Below are 19,655 nucleotides of genomic sequence, written 5' to 3'. Positions count from 1 at the left end.
AGATTTTGGCACGAAATCCTTAAAATACTGTGACTTCGTAAACTTTTCAACTTCTTTAGAACAAAAGTACCGGTGTAAAAAAGTGTAGGTGGCATTCGTAGTCTGGTTGTAAACTCACACCGAGTTATGACGGATTATGATTGTATGCCACTGGAACAACGCTTGTGAAGTACGTAAAATACGAACAGTTGTAGAAATGCGAACAAAGACACTATGGGTGACAGTACTTTTTAGTATTGGCTGTTTTTTTTTTACCAATTCCATAATTTTGTTAAATATGATTCTATAATTTAATAATCGGATAAAAATTAGAGAGTCTTACTTCTTAATTATACATATTTGAATGTATATGTTACGCTCAGAGATCGAAAATGCTCAGTGAGCGGTTAAACAGCTCACAACGCGTAGTGGTACAACATCCACATGGCGAAATTCTTGTTATGGCTCTAATGAAAACGCGCACAACGCGTTGTGGCAATCACAGAAAGACCAAATAGCGAAATTCATGTCAGTGACTGACATGCTATTCGATTGAGATCGAATAGCATGACGCGTTGTGACAATGTTTAGTTATTTTATTTTACAGGGTAGGGCGGCAAGCGAGAGTGGATCACTCGATAGCAAATGATCTAAGTAGTAGTAGAAATAGTATAAGTTATCTAGTAAAAATGATTACATTTTGGACAATACATAGCCCCATTATAATTATTACGTACCAAAAGAAACCACTTCATACCGATTTACGTCACTCATACTACTTTATAATTTATTTTGTAAAATAATTATTTAACCAAGTCTGCTTACTTTTGACACGTGTCCAATGCATATCGGTACAACGTTTTAATTTTATGTTCATCCAATTTACTAGTCTGTTTGTTTAAACTTATCGCGATTAAAATTCATGTTGATTGTATTTTATTATCAAACCGTGTTTTAAATATGTCAGCAGTAACATTCATGATGTGTGAATATGTTAAAATTAACATAAAAACTATGTAACAATCAAAACTTTTCGTGTCATGATGTTTTTAATTTTAATTTAAACAAAAGGATAGACGTATTAATCACAGATATACAATTAGGTTTTTTAAGACAATTGGTAAAAATAAAAGCTCCTAAAATAAAAGATAAAAATGACGATTAGTTTTGTTTTATTTAAGTTATGTATAGTGCTATCGATTTACATAGAGACCTTTAAAATAACGTGGGATAGAATAAGGCATTAGCCTAATTTTCACACTTGAAAACGCCGTGCCTCAGCCGTGCCGTGCTCGTGTCGTGTCTGTGCCGTTTACGTACGATAACTCTAACTATAGATGAGCAGGATATAACAGCTTAGAAAGCAAAATATAGTATAGAGGTTATTCACCTAGTAACACAAAATGTTTGCTTCAATTTCAAGTTTATTTAAACCACGTAAAGTTAATATTTCAAGCAAATAGTCACGGACAGACCACTTGTACAACTTGAAAGGCGAAACGTGTAGTTTTGGCGAGAAGGGACTTCTTCACACCATGATCATTAGTTAGTGAAGTAAGGACTAACTTAATTTTGATGTCCAGGTTATATATGTTTTTTTTTTTTTTAAAAACATTGCCCCACACTAGGGTTTTCTCCTGTGTCGTGGGTGCGTTTACAGACATACAAGTTCACAAACACATGTGACTCAGATATGTTTAATTCTTTTTTGGTTTACTTTATAGTTTGTGTATCAAAATACTCATTATAAAATTAAATAATATCAAATCATTTGCAACTTAATAACAACGCAGAAGATGCGACTGAAAAATAATTCCTTAGCAAACAAAAAACAATAAAACAAATCCTATTAATTAAAAAATCAATCTAAGGCTTATGATGAGGCTATGAAATAAAAATTAAAAGTCAAACGGAATGAATGGTTGGCAACGACAGCAGCAAGTTAAATGAGTCTAGAAGGCTGACTTTATCTGAGAGCTCTGTGCTACTGTTCCTGGATATACAGCTAGGAAGAATGGATGTGACTTGGATTAGTATTTTGTTAAGAAAAATCTAAACTAACTCTTCAGTCTTTTTTTTGAGTTGGGCGAGACGAGAGGGAGAGTCAAAGATCTTACTAACTAATAACCACCCGTTTCTTCTCCTACTTTTCGAGCCGAAGTCCCGGTAACCTGCTAGGTAAACTTTCCAACCTTTAAGACACAGTTTAAGAAGTGAGTTTATTGCCAAACCATATGATACAAAACGCAATTGCAGACCAAAATCAAATACAAGAAATTTTTATGAGCTCTCTCAATAAAATTGTAAATGGGGTCATCATAGTGCCAGTATGACACTGCCTATAGAGTAGTGTCTATAAAATAAATGGTAATTTCAGATGCAAGAACTTGTATACTCGCACTTCCAGTGCAAATTAGACCACAGGATACTACCTAATACATTACTAAACTTTTTTTAACAATTTTACCATCGAAGTAACACTTGTAACCATTCAATTTAAAGGCTGCGCTCTAAAAATTGTACCTTTTAAAGTCACCCAGCTCAAATTGTAATTCTCTGAATGCCACATCCAGAAACATTTCGCCGTCTACGGACCCGCCCCCAATAGATTCCTTTGGGATCTGTCGGCTTAAAGTTTAATTAAAGATGCAACCTCCCAGAAAGAACTGCTTTAATTCAGTAATAGTTTGTACGAGTGCCATTTGCTGATAATACTTGAATTAGTCTTGATATTGTTTTGGCTTGATAACATGGGATGCAATTACTTTATTTGCTCTTTCAACACGTTACATGCTTTGGCATTGAATAATATTAGCTCTAGTATCTAGATCAACGGCTTGGTGGGCAAGTAACAAGTCGGCAATTGCTCGCAATTGCCTTGATTCTGGTAACAGGCAAAGCATTCTTGAGGTTCCTTCCGGATTTTTAATCCTTCCACCATCCGCTCGGAGTCTGACTGTGGTTGGTGTGTAATGTAACGTCAAGCCTTTTTATAAATATACCCCAAAGGGGTAGGCAGAGGCACACATTACGCCACATATTGCCGCTATAAAATGTACACATTCCAGAACCCGTGCTACTACTGAGAAATTCTCGAAAAACCGAAAAAACCCAGTAATATTTTTGTATAAAATCACTCTCAATTTTCCTACAACATTAATATTTTATCGTCCATCGACTAGCACTATGACTAATCAAGTCGCGAGTGCTAAACCTCTATTGTATCATCAAATTAACTACAGCAGTGCTTGTCAGTCAATCTGAGTGACTGCTACGTCATTCCCTTACTAGGTCACGTGATTAATGGTTCGCCATCTTGGAATGTTGAGCCGCTGCCTGCGTTATCATTTCCTCTCCATGTTTCTTGTGTGTGCTAGTAAATATAAGTTTAGATATGGAGGCATGTAAGTATGAGTCTATTTTTAGATAAAGGCAGTTGAGTTTGGTATGGTTGATAAGCATTTATATGCTTTCAAAGGTATTTTGTATATGGTTTTTTTATGTAATAAGCCGGTTAACGAGCTGTTGGATCACCTGATGGTAAGCAATCGCCGGCGCCCATGGACACCCAAAACACCAGAGGCGTTACAAGTGCGTTACCGGTCTTTTGGGGGTTAGGAAATTAAGGATTGTTGGGAAATCGGGGTTGGGAAGATTGGGAAAGGGGGAAAATTGGGCCTCCAGTAACCTCAATTACATAACAAAACACAACGTAAACGTTATTTCACGTCAGTTTTCTGTGAGGCCGTGGTATCACTTTGGTCGAGTGAGTCCATTCGTGCCGAAGCATGGTTCTCACACACTTTTATTTATCGCAAATAAACACAATTGATCGTTTCATATTTTGTTTTTAATTTCATTTCCATGCAATATGACTAGCCTAATATGTACTAATGTACTTTAAATGAGCCTATTGAAATATTTATATAAAATATGCCTCACACTTAAAAATTGAACCCACTCAAAAATAACATATTCATGTTCATCAACATACATATTCAATCACATTATTCAAAACTCACTTTCAAATGTCAAAGAGCTCTCAAAGTCATTGTCCCAGTCACGCCTTAAAATAAAGCGTAGTACTCACAGAAAAGTTGAATAAAAGTTAATAAATGTATGTAATATAAGAGTTGAGTGTGAGATGTCTACGTCACTTGACGTTAACCCCGGGGCACTGATAAACGAGTGTGCGAGTTACGAGTATATTGTGGTACTTAATTATACCCAGTTCGTGTGTACTGCGCCTAATGTTGGTAGCTATTTTAGGTGGATAGAATTTTATTGCATGATGCCTGGTTTGGTTGTTGTTTGTGGTGTTTGGTTTAGACATGAAGGGTGTAGGGCAGCAGTAAAAAATATCTTATTAAAAATTGATACGAAAAAATTGCAGTTAAAAAGTAACGGACAAAGGTTAGTTCAATAAAACAAAACTGTTATTGTTATTTATCACACGTGTAATGAGCATGGGTATCACTTATAGAACTAATACTATCTATGTATGTTAGCAGTTAACATCAAATTAGAACTAGGATATAAATTAAAAATGCAAAAAAGGTTAATGCTATTAGTCATTATATTTAAAATTAAAATACACGAGATATTCACCTAACACATACTATTAAACCTCATTCTTTGAAGAACTTGAGACGGCATATTTACCATGTTTATTTATTTCGATGAGTTTCTAATAATAGTGTTAGTGACTATGTCAGTTTAAAAACTTATATCTCATTCTCTGAAGTCATCAAAAACAGTAAAAATCAAACCCAAACGACCCTTAAAAAAAACTATTAATGGCCATCAATAACCACTACATCACCAATTCATGAGCCCTCAAAATAATAAACGGGAGCCCCGCGAACCAGTAACGATAACTTTGATTTATTACATCGGCACCTAGCAAAGGATTTAATCAAAAAAGAACCAGCATCTGTCAGGGCTATTAAAACGGTAAAAGATTTAATATCAAAGCACATTACGCTGAGGTTATTGCAATAAGTCTTGTGACACACTGCTGGGGAGATCATCGGTCATTCTATTTACACTCTTGTTCAATGGGGATAAGATTTTTTATCCTGTGAATATTTTTTTGGGTATATGTTCTATGTAAATGATTTATTATTGTTTTCTGATCTGCGGTATTGATTTTATTGAAAAAAAATATTGCTAGATTTATCAAACGTCGTTTATTGACGTAGTTCTGTTAGTAGCTAATTTATTTATTTATTCATTTTTGGCCATGGTCGTCCCACTGCAGGGCAAAGGCATCCCTATCCTCTTCCACTCGTCCCTATGCAGAGCTTTCTGTGGGTAATAATTCATTTTATATAGAAATTCTTAGAGTATATACGTTTATAATACTTTAAAAAAAGAATAAATATATATTTATGGGCCACAGCACCCCTACTAATAGAAGCTAGGCTAGCCTAGCTTCTATAAACTTCAAATGGAATTTTGAAATAAACCGTAAAGTCGATATATACGCTTTTAGAATGACTAGGTATAAGTTTCAAACAACCACATAAATCCTTTAGGAGACTGTAAAAACCTAACTCTATTTTATAAAACTATTCGATGCCAGTAAACTACCAAATATTTACTACAAAATGTTACAAAAGCCAAGGATCAAGCTATCGGATCCCCACAACAATGTGTATTCAATATCACGCACGGGCTATCAAACGTTACGTGAAAACTGACGAATTAAACGGCGCTTATACACCATTGATCGTTTGCCGATCAATTCTCGCCTTTATTACCCCAACAATAAAGGTTGGTTATAAAAGCTGGATAGAAATGATTGCCAGAAAAAATATTGCGTGCGGCCAAAATAATTTCGTTGTCATGCTTATGGAGGAGAGAATTTATTTAATGTTTATATTTTCAATGAGAGTGCGTGGTTTAAGTAACAGCTGCGGAGATTGTTGTTAAGGTTAATTTACCCGTAAAACATTAATCGATTTATGGATGAGACCATAATACCTACTGAATGTCTTGAGACTCGTCAATGCGTAAGACAGTAAAGAGTATGTACCGGTGCTTCCTAATTCTGGGCCTTGTAGTCATACGGATATCTAGAACCGTTGTCATAAGTGTTCCATATACAAAACATTGAAGTATAAGATTTTATAATCAGATTTGATGATGATAATGATGATGTTGTATAAGTTACATGAAAAAGTGATGGCACTTTACCCCTGGGTATGACGGAACGCAGATCTACGCGAGACACAATGTGTTTTCTACTGTGTCTTATACATATACCTGTCTCATATACCGACAGACAAGAGGTTAATACTCACTAGCCACTTGATGTACACAGACACCTTAAACACTTAAAAAAATAGACACCTATTTTGACAACCGCATCCGACAAATTATAGTTAATCACATTTTTGACCCCCCTATACTTTTTTAATATTTTCATTGTATAAAATTAACATTTTAACAGTTTTATTACATGTATAGACTAAATTATACTACAGAGATATAACATGTATCATAAATGTACTCGTATAATACTTATATATTGCTAAACTCGACAGTTCACGATGAAAATGAACTCAGTTAATGGCGGCAGTATATTATTTTTGATAGTTTATTTTAACATCTTTTGTTATCTCATTTGAAGTTTACCGCCCATGTTTCTTCATAAAAGATAATTGTTACTTTGTATATCTTTGATGTTATTAGTGTTTAAATATTAAAGTTAATATTATTTTTATTTATATATAGGTACCTAAACTAATACTAAATAACTTTTTTCAATAAATAATATCTATATTCTGTAAGAAAAAAGGCCCACTTCAAAAAATCGGTTCTCAGTTTGACCTGTATGTACGTTTGTTCGCCATTATCTCGCGTTTGGCTGAACTTTTTTTTACTATACTGCTGTAGTAGTATTGCGTTACTACATAGAGTTAATGTTATTTCAGAAAAACTGTCAAGGCATGATTTTTTAAATACAGCTTTGTTCTTATTTTACTTGGGACTCATAAAATAACAAGAATGAATAACAAAATCGCATAGATAAACTAAAATCAAATAAATTCATATCAAGTTTTAACTGAAAGCATTAAAATTCGAACCCTAACGCTCAATATTTAAGGCTGTGTATGTACTATTGTCAATGTAAATTACATAATAATTATTAATGTGTAGGTACTACGTAAATAATTGTTATTTCACTCGGGAAATTTGTTTGCGCTGAATCATCTCAATCAATCAAGCCATGTAGCGAGGGGTGGGTAGGCTCGCCATCAAATTCGGTTTCTTAGGATTTGTCCCGATTCTATTTGTTTGTTATTTTCATTTATTATTTTGTAATATGGTGTTAACTCAAAAACTACTGGACCGATTTTAAAAATTCTTTCACCATTCGAAAGCCACATTATCCACGAGTAACATAGGCTATATTTTATTTTGGAAAAAAGTAGGGTTCCGTAAGATATTTGGATTTTTCGGACACAAACTGAAAAAAATCAACCAAAGACTTATTTTGCGTACGCTGCCTAAACTACAAAAGATAGAACCATAAAATGTTATAATTAATTGTAGATCTTATAAATATCTAAAAAAAGTCCGCGACATTTTTGGACTACATTTAAACACGTTTATTTTACTCATGCTATTAATCCTTATCAAAATAAATTATTTCATCAATAAGTACAGTTTATGTTGATAATATTTGGTCTTTGAATGATTAAAATTGGACGTTTTGTTTTGAAGTTGTGGTGAAATTAAAATATTACGTTAAACAAACGCTTTTATCTCAAAAATAACGTGAACTAATCTGATGATGATATATCTGAAAAACTCATTACTAGGTACTGGTAAAAATATTGAATAACACCATCAGACTAATATTATATGTAAATGTTAAAATTTGTTTGTTTGGATGTTTGAAACGACATTCTGACTTGAGCAAGTGTGTCGTGTAAAGTTTATTTAGGAAAAAACTTTATGAAGTAGGCTCCATGTAAAAAAAATCTTTCCTCACTTGTGTCACAGTTGCATTCATATTAATAATATCATAAAATATAGCAACCCCAGTACCAATCTAGTTTTAAACCCACAATAATTAAATAAGACCACACTTTACGTGTTACATACAATTTGTACACGATTGGACAATAGTTAGCGGCTTATACCGATCGCTCTTTTATTTGCATTCAATATCAATATCTCGCATTGTTTGCACAATCGACTGTGTAATAGCCACGGTTTTATTGTAAATTGTATTTTATTATTATATTATTACGATCAATTTTACCAAAAACCGCTTGTTTAATGTGGTTAATTATTTGTGTTATGCGATATTTAATGTTGATATTTGAATGTTTTATTGGGCGTATGTGACTGGTATGTACGAAATACTAAGAATGAAAGTTTTTTGTCGGTGTTTGTAGTTTTTCAGACCATAATAAGAAGAAATATTCTTAAAATCGGTTTATATGTATTTTATGCAGTGGTAAAACTCTGTGCTAACGCTGTGTGAATAAAAATGCAGTATCTAAGCCATAAACTGAACTTAATAATATTTTATCAAATACTTGTTTAATAATTAACGTTCGTAAAAGTTTTTACATAATAAAACATTTAATTACACATGAAAACTCATATTTACAGCCTAATATGTATAAACATAACAATTTATTTTACCCATAATAATATTGTAATCTAAATATTTTATTTTTATTTTTTTAACAATCACCATTGGCTTTAATTACGTAATTGCATCGTGGTCGTATGTCGTCATGCGATGCATGTAACTTCTAAACGACTAAGATTTGTGATTACAGAGTACACAACTACATGGAACTATACAAAACCAGTTTGTCATGGTCTCGCTTTGTATGATCTTTAGTCGTATTCGAAGGCCAGTTTATATTGGTTTTGCTTAGCTTATTGTGCAATGAGTACAACAGCTTTTAGTTGACGTTGCGTGACCGTTGTTCCACTCATATGGTTGCGTTTGTAAGTAAAAAGTAAAGAAAATAGAACGATGTAGGTCAGTGTAATAACCGATAAGTGTGAATTGGTGTTAGGTGGTTAGTTTTTTTTTGTTCTAAGTTCGTTTGAGATAAATTAAAATGCATTACATTCAACCGTTGTCGTGTTTATTTAAGTATTTATTTTAGTAGTTGGGAATTGTGAGAGCGACTTTTATACGTGTTTTCTGTAGGTAATTTTGTTCATTATACACATATTGATGCCACAATAATTTAATATGGAATCTTAATTATTCTATCCAAAAATAAACTTCGAAAAAAACTATGATAAAATGGGACTTGTCCCGAACTTTTCCGAAATCGTATCCGCCCTACACAAGTCGCGTGCCGACCTTGCCTTCTATTCACAATTCCCTTCGATGCCTACCAATATCTCTGTGCATTATAACCGAGTCACGACATCACAACCTTTTGTGCCTAACTTACAGGCGACGGCAACACAAGATATACTAACCATTATAAGATAACCCTAACTTACAAGGCTTGTTTTGGTAGGTAGAGGTCAAGTTATGCTGGGTATAGTTCAGCTTGTTGTGCTGTTGTCCTAGTCAGTACATTGTACCTAATATCATGAACTTTAAACAAAATTAAGTGACGTCGTAATGGGTTTTGAGAACTTACAATGTTCCGCGAGTCATGCCCTTTTGTGAGTACGGCTTGTGTATGTATGAACATTATTATGTTCATATTTTTATAGGAACTATCGTGGGACATACTAAGTTAACTAAAAATCACGGTTTATTCACGTACATTAATGGAGAAAAGTTCTACTAGTTTCGAGTCACAGAGGGACTCTTCAACATGAGCAATGTGCGTAGACGCGGCGACTTTACGCAGTCTACCGACTCGACTGTTGATTGGGTTGATATTATTATGTTCAGTTTAAAACTTGTCTTATTCTAATAGCATTTGATTCAAAGTTCCCTTCACTTGTATTAAACAGGTCCTTCTACAGAGTAGATAACTCTGTAGATATCGATTTTCGAAGATGTTTCACTCGTTTGCCAGTGATTTATCTACCTACATAATTATCAAACCTATTTGTGAAATTAATAAATAATATAGATTTACTTTCTCTCCATTTAAGGTTTTGTTATAATTTTCCATTAATATTAAGACATTTTTTTCCTTCTCAAGCATATAAAAAGTCCTTTAATATCACGAAAAAACCCGGATAGAAACAAAATGCAAGGAAATAATGTGTTTATCTGAAGTAACGTTATCACGCGAGCTCTCAGTTAATTAAAGGAAACAGGCAGACGTGTGCAAGTTGGATGCTCCGTCAGTAATCCATCACTGAACATGCACACTATTCTTCTTTATTGGAGGTTAGAATGTTCTTTTACGATATATTACGACTAGCTTCTGCCAGCGGCTTCACCCGCGTTCCCATGGGATAAAACGTATCCTATTGTCCAAATCAGCTCACATCCTATCCGTATACCCAATTTCATCACAATCTATTTAGTAGTGTTAGCGTGATTGACGGACTAACAAACAAACTTTCACATTTATAATATTAGTACAATATGTGTGTAAACTTAGTCGTGGTGGCCCGGAGGTTTACGACACCCGCAGCGGATTCGAAATATACTTACTTTTTTCGAGTTATATGTGCTTACTAAGATTTTATAGACACCACTGACAAATGGTAAAGGAAAACATCGTGAGGAATCTGTGCATAGAATTCCTAATTATAAGCTTAAAAACGCTGACCTGCATTGAGCAAGCGTGGTGATTAATGCTCAAACATTTTCCGCGTGAGACTGAAAAGAGGCCTTTGACCATCAGTGGACACTTATAGTACAGGCAGATGATGTGATGTGATGTGTGTTAACTATATTGCTTCTTGAAGAGCCGAAATTTGGTTTTTAGTTTTTCAACATTATAAATTGTAACACAGATGAAGTAAGAACGTAAGTAGATATCCGCCTAAAATTAACATTAAAAATACACGAGAACATGTTTTAATAACACAGCTAAACAAATACTAATCTTACCCTATCCTGAAATAATAAAACATATTTCCATTCCCATAAACTGAATAAGGATTTTCACCTAAACATTATTAACCCCCGTGCCGCCGGCGCCTTTCTATCATCGGGTATTAAGAGATAAGCCCTGCCACGCATTGTGTTCAACGTGATAATCGTTTGTGACAACCCTAAAGCGTTCGACGGGTTGTATGTACCCCCCACACTGGTGCTATGGTAGGTAGAAAACGTGTTGTTATTTATATAGAGTATAATAATATGATAAATAGAATAACACAACACACCGAAGAAAATAGATGCTGCACCTGCAAAAAATACTGTAACTTATTGTCAAACTATATTGTGGTTTAAGTGGTGGACTTACCTACTCCAAGTCATATCTACTCTCAATGTAATAAGTATTAAAAAAATGACGCCTCTTGTAATTAATTGTGTATATTATATACTTCAATAATTACAAATCTTATCTTATCTATCTTTAGTCAGATTGAAGTATTACTATAGATAACTTACGAAGACATAATAAAGTTACGATACTTATACGTATAAAAAACTTTGTCCTGTGGAACATGGAGAAACTACAGAGTACCAAAGTACTCTGTGACTAACTGTGAATGACAAATCATTCGATGCCATGAATGAAGCTCAAGATCTACGATCGATAGGATCGTTCTTTATATAAACTCTTTTAGTTTTCATCACAGTCATACATTTAATTTAAATATTAAAATAAAATTGAATACTAGTTAAGCCTTTAATTGCCATGAGAAAACTGTTGAAGGCAAATCCTCTACTAATGTAGACCGTAACCGGTGACCTACGTGGCAGTTCACGTGTCTATAGGACTAAGGAGGAGGCCTTTGTTCAGCAGTGGAAGTCTATCGGCTTATGATGATGATAATAGCAATCTGCACCAAATAACCAATTAAATTAAACGAAATACAAAATAATTTCAAACAACATCAAAATCAGACTTAAACAAACCCAATATATAACCTGAAACTGTGTTTGAAACTTATAAATTAGGGCTACGTACCACCGCTGCGTTGAACTCATAATATTTCATATGTCTAATGGTGCAGTCGCAACCTTTAGTGGCAGTCAGACCTTTGATCGATGCTCCTTTGTTATAAATCATAAATTGCCATGCTTTTACGAGCGTTACATGTCATCCGATAGTGTTAAATTGTGATACCATTAAAAAGAATAAGTGCAAATGGGTTTAGCGGTGGGAGAACGCTTATGTGGTTTTATGGTACTTTTTCTATCGTTTAGTGAGGGATCTCATACGTATATATGTATGTACCAGCTTTTTTACAGCGACTTTGCTCTTGTTCCCGTGGGATAGTAAGTATCCTATCACCTAAGTCAGCTTATATCCTGTCTGGATTTCAAATTTCATCAAAATCCGTTTAGTAGTTTCAACGTGTTTGACTCACAAACATCGAAACAAAGAAACTTTCATATTTATAATACTATAGTGTATAATGTAATAGTGTGTTATTGTCGTGCTGGGCCGAAGGTTTAAGATGAACACTTCTCATGCATGAGAGAGTTCGAAACGTATCAATGGCAAGTACCAATATCAAGTATTTTTCGATTTATATGTACTTTGAGCCTCTAGCATGACTTGAAACTAGTCGAGTTCCTCGTCAAACAGTTACGTGAGCAGCCGATAACATAATAATTAAGGAAATGGTTTACGTAAATCATTTATCTTAGTTATTAATTAAAACATGTTTCCTTAAAGTTTACTCTAACACAAAGCGTTTTTCTAAGAAACACTCTCTATCATTTCATCAAAATTGGCGAAATAATTAAATTCAACTTTCCATAATGTCCTTGTCCTACCTACATTACATAAGTTTTGTTTCTACATATTTTAAATACATTTTAAAAGGAGCTCGTAGTTATCATGAAAATGTATTTCGCGCACGTCTGAAGCTGGTAAAATTATAATTAAATTAAAAATGTTAATGCAATTAAGCGTGCAATGTTGCCAGATGTATGTATGTAAATATTTTGTTTTTTTTTTGTTTACTTTTGCGTGTAGAAGCTGACGGAACGTGTGAAGACTGTAATTATGCTGTGTATAATTTTCTACTTGCAATAGTGGTTTTTTGTAAGTTATGTGAATATTTTGTGCTAGTTTTAAGAAATAAGTGAGTCATACACCATTACGTAACTGATGAAACTGTACAGCAGCAGTATCATAGTCTGCCTGTCTAGTTAGAGGGCAGATTATGGTTGTGTAGTTACGGACCCAGAATTAGGTCTGTAACTCTACAGTGTAACATAGTGTATAGTGTGGTCAACAATTTTAATAGAATAATATGTGCCAATTATCGGCCCTTTTGAACATAGCACTCATAGGTAGGAAACATTTATATTAATTTTTTTAGTTAATAACATGAATAGCAACAAGCTAATCCAACAAAATCACCAAAGAATCTCAAAAACATAACGAATAACTCCCAAACATTTTCCCACTAGCATTTATTGTCGCAATAATCGTACGTTCTAATCGTAAATTTGACAGCGAACAAAGAGAGGGACGCGGTAAATTCGCGAAATAACGTCAAGAGACGGATGGCAATAATTTTTTCGTTCGTAAATAATATATTAGGAGAGATAGCCGAAGGAGCAGCTAGCTTGTTTTAAGTCTGTCTCCACATAAATCGTCCGTTACCAGTTAAACTGCTCGAACAAATTGCTATGTCTACAATTTTCTGAATCCAGTTTTTCAGTGTCCGTTTTCTTGAGGATCGATATACGTTTTTCTTTCGTATTGTTTTAAGTGTTGTTACTGAATTTGCTTCTTTTGTTTTTTTTTTTAGATTCAGGTGTAGTTTTTTTTTATTGATGTCATTGACCCCTATTATGTGTGTGTACACTACAGGCGCGTCTGTTAAGCAGCTAAAATTATAAACAACTCAGTGTTTAGTAGTTTACGTTTTTAGTCATGTAGGTATGTATATGGCATCCATCAATCATTTTCATAATAAAATCGATTCAAACATTTGTGACATGCGGCAAGCATGCACACATAACACAAATTTTTACTTTAAATTACAAAAATAGACCACTATCGTAGCATCTCCCCTATCCCTTCCCCTATTTAACAACAAACATTAACAGTTATTTTCAAACTGCCACCACCAAAACTCCTTTTACTTTTACACAGACAAGCTTTTAACGCAATCGATACAAACTGACACTAAAGTTTAAATTCAAATTTTACAAGAAAACACACAAAGGATAATGGCCACGACTGTACATAATGATAGAGAGAGTATTGAACATTCGTGTTGAACTGTACGTAGTATACCAAACCTGTTTAACATGATCTGGCTTTGTATGATCTTTTAATCTATTAGACGGTCAATTTATACTGGATTTGTATAGCTTTATGTGTAGTTGTCGGTACAATGGGGTACAGCGTTGTTTGCTTGCCACCACTGTAATTATTTTAAATCAATAACAATTTTGTATCGTCACGCGATTGTTGCGTGGCGCGCTTGAGGACGATGCGCCTCAACGATGTAACGGTGTATTGTAGAATGATCTGATATGGTTTTTGACAGTGTTAAATGTTTTATTGGTACTTTATTTATCTTATGACGGCTTTGCTACCTTAATAAGGGTTTTGTTAATTTAGGAATGCACATGCACAATACTGATCATACATTGTGCGGTAATGGACAATAGAATACATATTACATCTCCAACTGTGCTCTTCCTGTGGGTTTTTTTTTTGGTATAAGCCGGTAAACGAGCAGATGGATCACCTGATGGTTAGCAATAGCCGCTGCCGAGTGTCCATACACTCGAAACATGAGAGGCGTTACAAGTACGTTGCCGGCCTTACCAAGCGTTGTTTCACGTCGATTTTCTGTGGTTGCTGGGTGGTTGTCATTAGGAGCCGATTATGGGACTACTTATTAGATAGAAACCGGACAGCAGAGTTCTAGGTAATCATAATGGCAAATTATTTTATGAAAAGGAGGCTTTTAGTCGTGCACTAGATTATCGTGGACTGTGATGATAATATTTACTCCCTCCCACTTCACCCAAGGCGGGAGAAGTCATTGAATGATACTCCCCTTAAAAAAAAAAAACCATATAACTGTTATAATATTAAAATTCACACCTAATTACAAACTCCACCAACTTTTACACGATTCTAAATAATAACAACACCAAAGGCTCTTTAAATCAAAATCGCGTTTAATATGAGTTAGTTGCACAAGTTTCCTGCTTGTGACGTCATAGACAAGGTTGGTGTATTGAGTAAAGACGTAAGTACAATGATTACAGTAACTTTGTGGTTGTGTGCGCCAAACTTAGACGTTATAGTGTGACATATTATTTGAAACTTAGGAAATATTGTGTTGGTTGTAAGGGGGTATCATACTTTGATTGCTATTAAAGGCCGAGCACATGCGTAGATTCGCAGATACCTATAAATAGCACATACATACATAGTTACAAAATATCATGCTACGAGAAATAAGAGCCAAGCAGAGCAGTATAGTATAAAATGAGATGGTGGATAAACTATTATCCAATATTATTATAACAAGGAAAAAAGGTAGCGTGGACTCATTACTTAGTGAGTCCAGGCTACCTTTTGGTGGAAAGGTAACCGTGACCAATGACATCATTAGGTAAAACCTTACGTAAAACTTAGCGCATAAAATAAAAATTCGTATAAAATGATTGTTAACTTATTTTCTTGTATAATAAGTGCTCAATTTGAGCATGATTTCTCGAATATACGACCAACAATCGATTTTTCAATTACATTTCAATTATGGACGCTTTCTATAGTCTGATTTGTGTTACTTTATTACCGAGTAATTTGGAAAAGTCCAATTTTGAAGGTAATTTTCCGATAACGACTCTTTCAAGTTTTACTAACAAGCCTACTTGAATTACGATTTGGTTGGAAGTGGATTAGTGGTAAGAAAATTATACTTACTTATCGTTATATAGATTAAAAAGCGTGACGTTATCGTCAGGGGTACTACCCGAAGGGGTAGGCAGAGGTAGACGTTCTATTATTACTCATTTTTATAAGCTATGTTTAAAACTCCAGTAGTAGAGGTCGAAAAGTCAAAAACACTGGATACAATTACAGATTTCGTACAACCAAAAAACAGAAAAGTTAAAACCACTTTGTCATAAAGAGATTCAACCAAAGAGTTAATAATCATTTGAATATTTTTATTGCTTTTTGTATCGTTAAATGTTTTTTTTTATTAAATATTTAAACATGAATTTGTATTAAACAAGTATAGTAAATAAACAAAAGACAAAATTTGAATAAAAAACATACATACATCTTTAACTTATTATCAAACTGATATATGTAGGTATACTTCTTGATTAATTACCAACATAATTAACCAAAATAAGCCTTTAAAATTTAGTCATTATAACGATTGGAAAAAATAAAAATAAAATTCTACGTACATTAGCGTTTACACACTAATCACATAATTACGAATAATTAGTTCAACATATAGGCTCTTATTAGAAGCCCTACAATAAGGGCTAACTTTAATCGTTCTACCATACACCCAGTTATTAAGCCGTAAATAATATGAACATAATTACCACAACAACGTGCCTCTATGATACAGAAATAACTAACATGGTTATTAAATACCCCTCGTTTATATACTTAGTTTGGAATTTATTAATTTCATGAAAGTTTTATAGTGCAAAAATATTGTGGAATTTTGTGTTTTAGGCTCATCAACTTGTTTAAGTATTAGATGAATACGTAACAGTAGGAGAAAGTATTTAACCGATCTTACAACAGTGTCACAATCCTCTACAATCAGACTGATTTTTTAAGAGGAAAAAATTTGAGAGTTTTCTGCCTTGTGTGAGGCGAAAGGGTGTTAGACTCTTGCTGACTAAAAACCAATCCGTTCCTACTCCTGCTCTTCGAGCCGGAGCCCCGATAACCCGCTAGGTAGTCCACAGCCCCGGGTCAAGATCAAACTATTGACTCACGATGCTGACTGACGAGCTATAATCAAAAAATATAGTCCTATGGATATCCTAAGAAAATTCAAGGTCACACAGTAGAAAAATAAAAAACTACCACGCAACGTGAAAGTTGTTTAAATCTGATTTCTATGCATGTTAAACAAATCCAACAAACATTCCTAACAGTACTAGAAAAAACTCATTTCTTAAACACCAAAGTCGTCAGAAAACAAATTAATACTTAATTTCAAACGTAAATACTAATTACTTAGTCGATTAGAATTTAAATTTTTCACGATGGCGATGATTGTGATAATATACAGCTAATGTTTTTCGAATTATTTCTTTGAATTTCATATTAGAGTAGTAAATTATTATTCATTCTCTTCTAATGGACTGACTGTGTGAGTAATTTGGACATTTGATTTTAAACTTTATCATGCATGATTTACTGACTGATATCAGGAGAACCGTGTCTTAACTAGATTTAGTTGAACAATGAATATGTGACACGGATACGATGTGACATACATAAATACATAAACTCACGCCTGTCTTCTATAGACGAGTAGGCAGAGACTATGGAACAATATGACAATATTAGTAAATCGACAGGTAAATTCATTAACTTCTTCGAACTCATGCAGAAAAGATTCAATTTGTTCACCCAACCACTGCACCAACCGTAAAGTCTAATCTCCTAAACCTGTCATACTAAAACCGTAAACAATAAAACATAAACAAAGCAGCGCTAAAAACCTAGTACAAAAGTTCGCGTGACCACCCTCCGTTCTCTTGTAGATCTTAATCACAAAATGAGATGTAACTTATTTACTAGTTTTGATAAAAAGTAAAAATACTGCCTCGAAAATTTTAGATCGCTTAATCAAATCGTAACTCGTAAACGGTTTGCAACACACGCGATGATGCCAACTTTTTATTACTAACATTTTTTATCGTTAAAATCGTGTGAATTATGAACTTGGGCTATTAGGTTTGATAATGGATTTATTCTGCTCTGAAATGATTTGTCGGTGCTCAACACCGAACGTTAGGGCATCGAACTATGAATAATACTAAAATTGTGATTCAACTAGCTTCTACCAGCGGCTTCACTAAAAGACAAATTCACATAAAAACACTCCATACGAAAATTCCTATCACTCAAGTCAGTCTATACCCTGTCTGTATACCAAATTTCATAAAAATCCATTCAGTAGTTTCAGCGTGATTGACGGACACTCGAAACATCCAAACAAACTTTCACATTTATAATATTAGTGTGATACTAAAAATATAACTCAATTTTTCTTCATACAATCAAAAATTGCTTCATGATGCGTATAACGTACAAATAGGTATGTATTGCTTAACATAATGAACTATCTTCATAAAACAAAGCGTTGATAGAAAAACGAGAAAAAAGAAAAAGCAATATATAAAAAAAAATCCTGCTTATTCTTCTGTAAAATTCCGTAACAAAATGATAAACTACGAATCACGTCATTTAATTCCACATGAAATAGCAAAGATAGCGAGAACCTAAAACATTTTATGCTAGACTTATTTCAACGCCATAAATCTAACTTCGTGCTATCAGGCGGCGTTATCAATAATTTTCACAGCACATCAGGTAGCGTTTCCTTTTCATTTCACTTTCAGAAACTCGTGTAGATAAGTAAATGAAGTATTAAAACGACGATACAGGTCTGTTTTTTTATTAAATTTGTCGCCAAACGGGCAGGCGGATCCACGATGCTGATTGCTTACTATCATTTGTTGGTGTAGACATTCGCAACACCAGAGGAGTTGCAAATGGGTTGGAAGGCCTTTTGGGACTAATGAAGGCCTGGGGTCTAATATTTGTTTATTTATTGATGTACAGCATAAAGACTATACAAAAAGAATACATTACAAAATTACAGGTACATAGGTACTGCATATTCCGGAATTTCTTCCTGCAGTTTTTCCATACAATAATAATCAAGACACTGGGTGATAACTAAGTAAAGAAACGAAAGAATTATAAAATAAAACAAATCTTTTTAAATTAAACCTTAAACTACATATAATTAGAGTAAAATATTTATGGGATTTGTGGATTGGGAATGAGGCGAAGAATTCTAGTGTACGGTAATATGACTCACATGCGAAACACAACGCAAGAGTTATTTCTAATTGGTTCACAGTGAGGCCATGGTATCACCCCAGTCAGCACAGGCCCATTCATGCCAAAGCATGGCTCTCTCACGTGTCGAATATGCAGAAATAGGTAGGAACAGATCGGAACAGGTCCAATTTGTGTCGATAAATTCTGGAAGTCTCTGAGGCAATAACAAACAATATCTTTTCCAATACGCCGCTTGCGATAGCTTCGCGTTAGCTTATGTGTTTTAGGGTGACATTGTGTCACGGTGGAGGACGGATTTTTTGTCTCTGTCTTGTTTTTGTTATGGTTTTTTTGTCTGATCTTTTTTATGAGTTCATTTACCGTTATATGAGTTACGATAGAAATTGCTTTGTATCTTAGATCTACGTTCCAGACAACGAAGGGTTAGTGTGGATATAGTGAGTTTAAAAAAAAATTCATCAAATATTTTTCCTCTTTACCTGTAAACAGTAATTTTTTTCAACTAAAATTATTTATTAAATAATGGGAACAATAAAA

This window comes from Spodoptera frugiperda, chromosome 29 (assembly GCF_023101765.2).
Source record: "Spodoptera frugiperda isolate SF20-4 chromosome 29, AGI-APGP_CSIRO_Sfru_2.0, whole genome shotgun sequence".
Classification (NCBI taxonomy): domain Eukaryota; kingdom Metazoa; phylum Arthropoda; class Insecta; order Lepidoptera; family Noctuidae; genus Spodoptera; species Spodoptera frugiperda.
Note: the sequence above shows the minus strand (reverse complement) of the source record.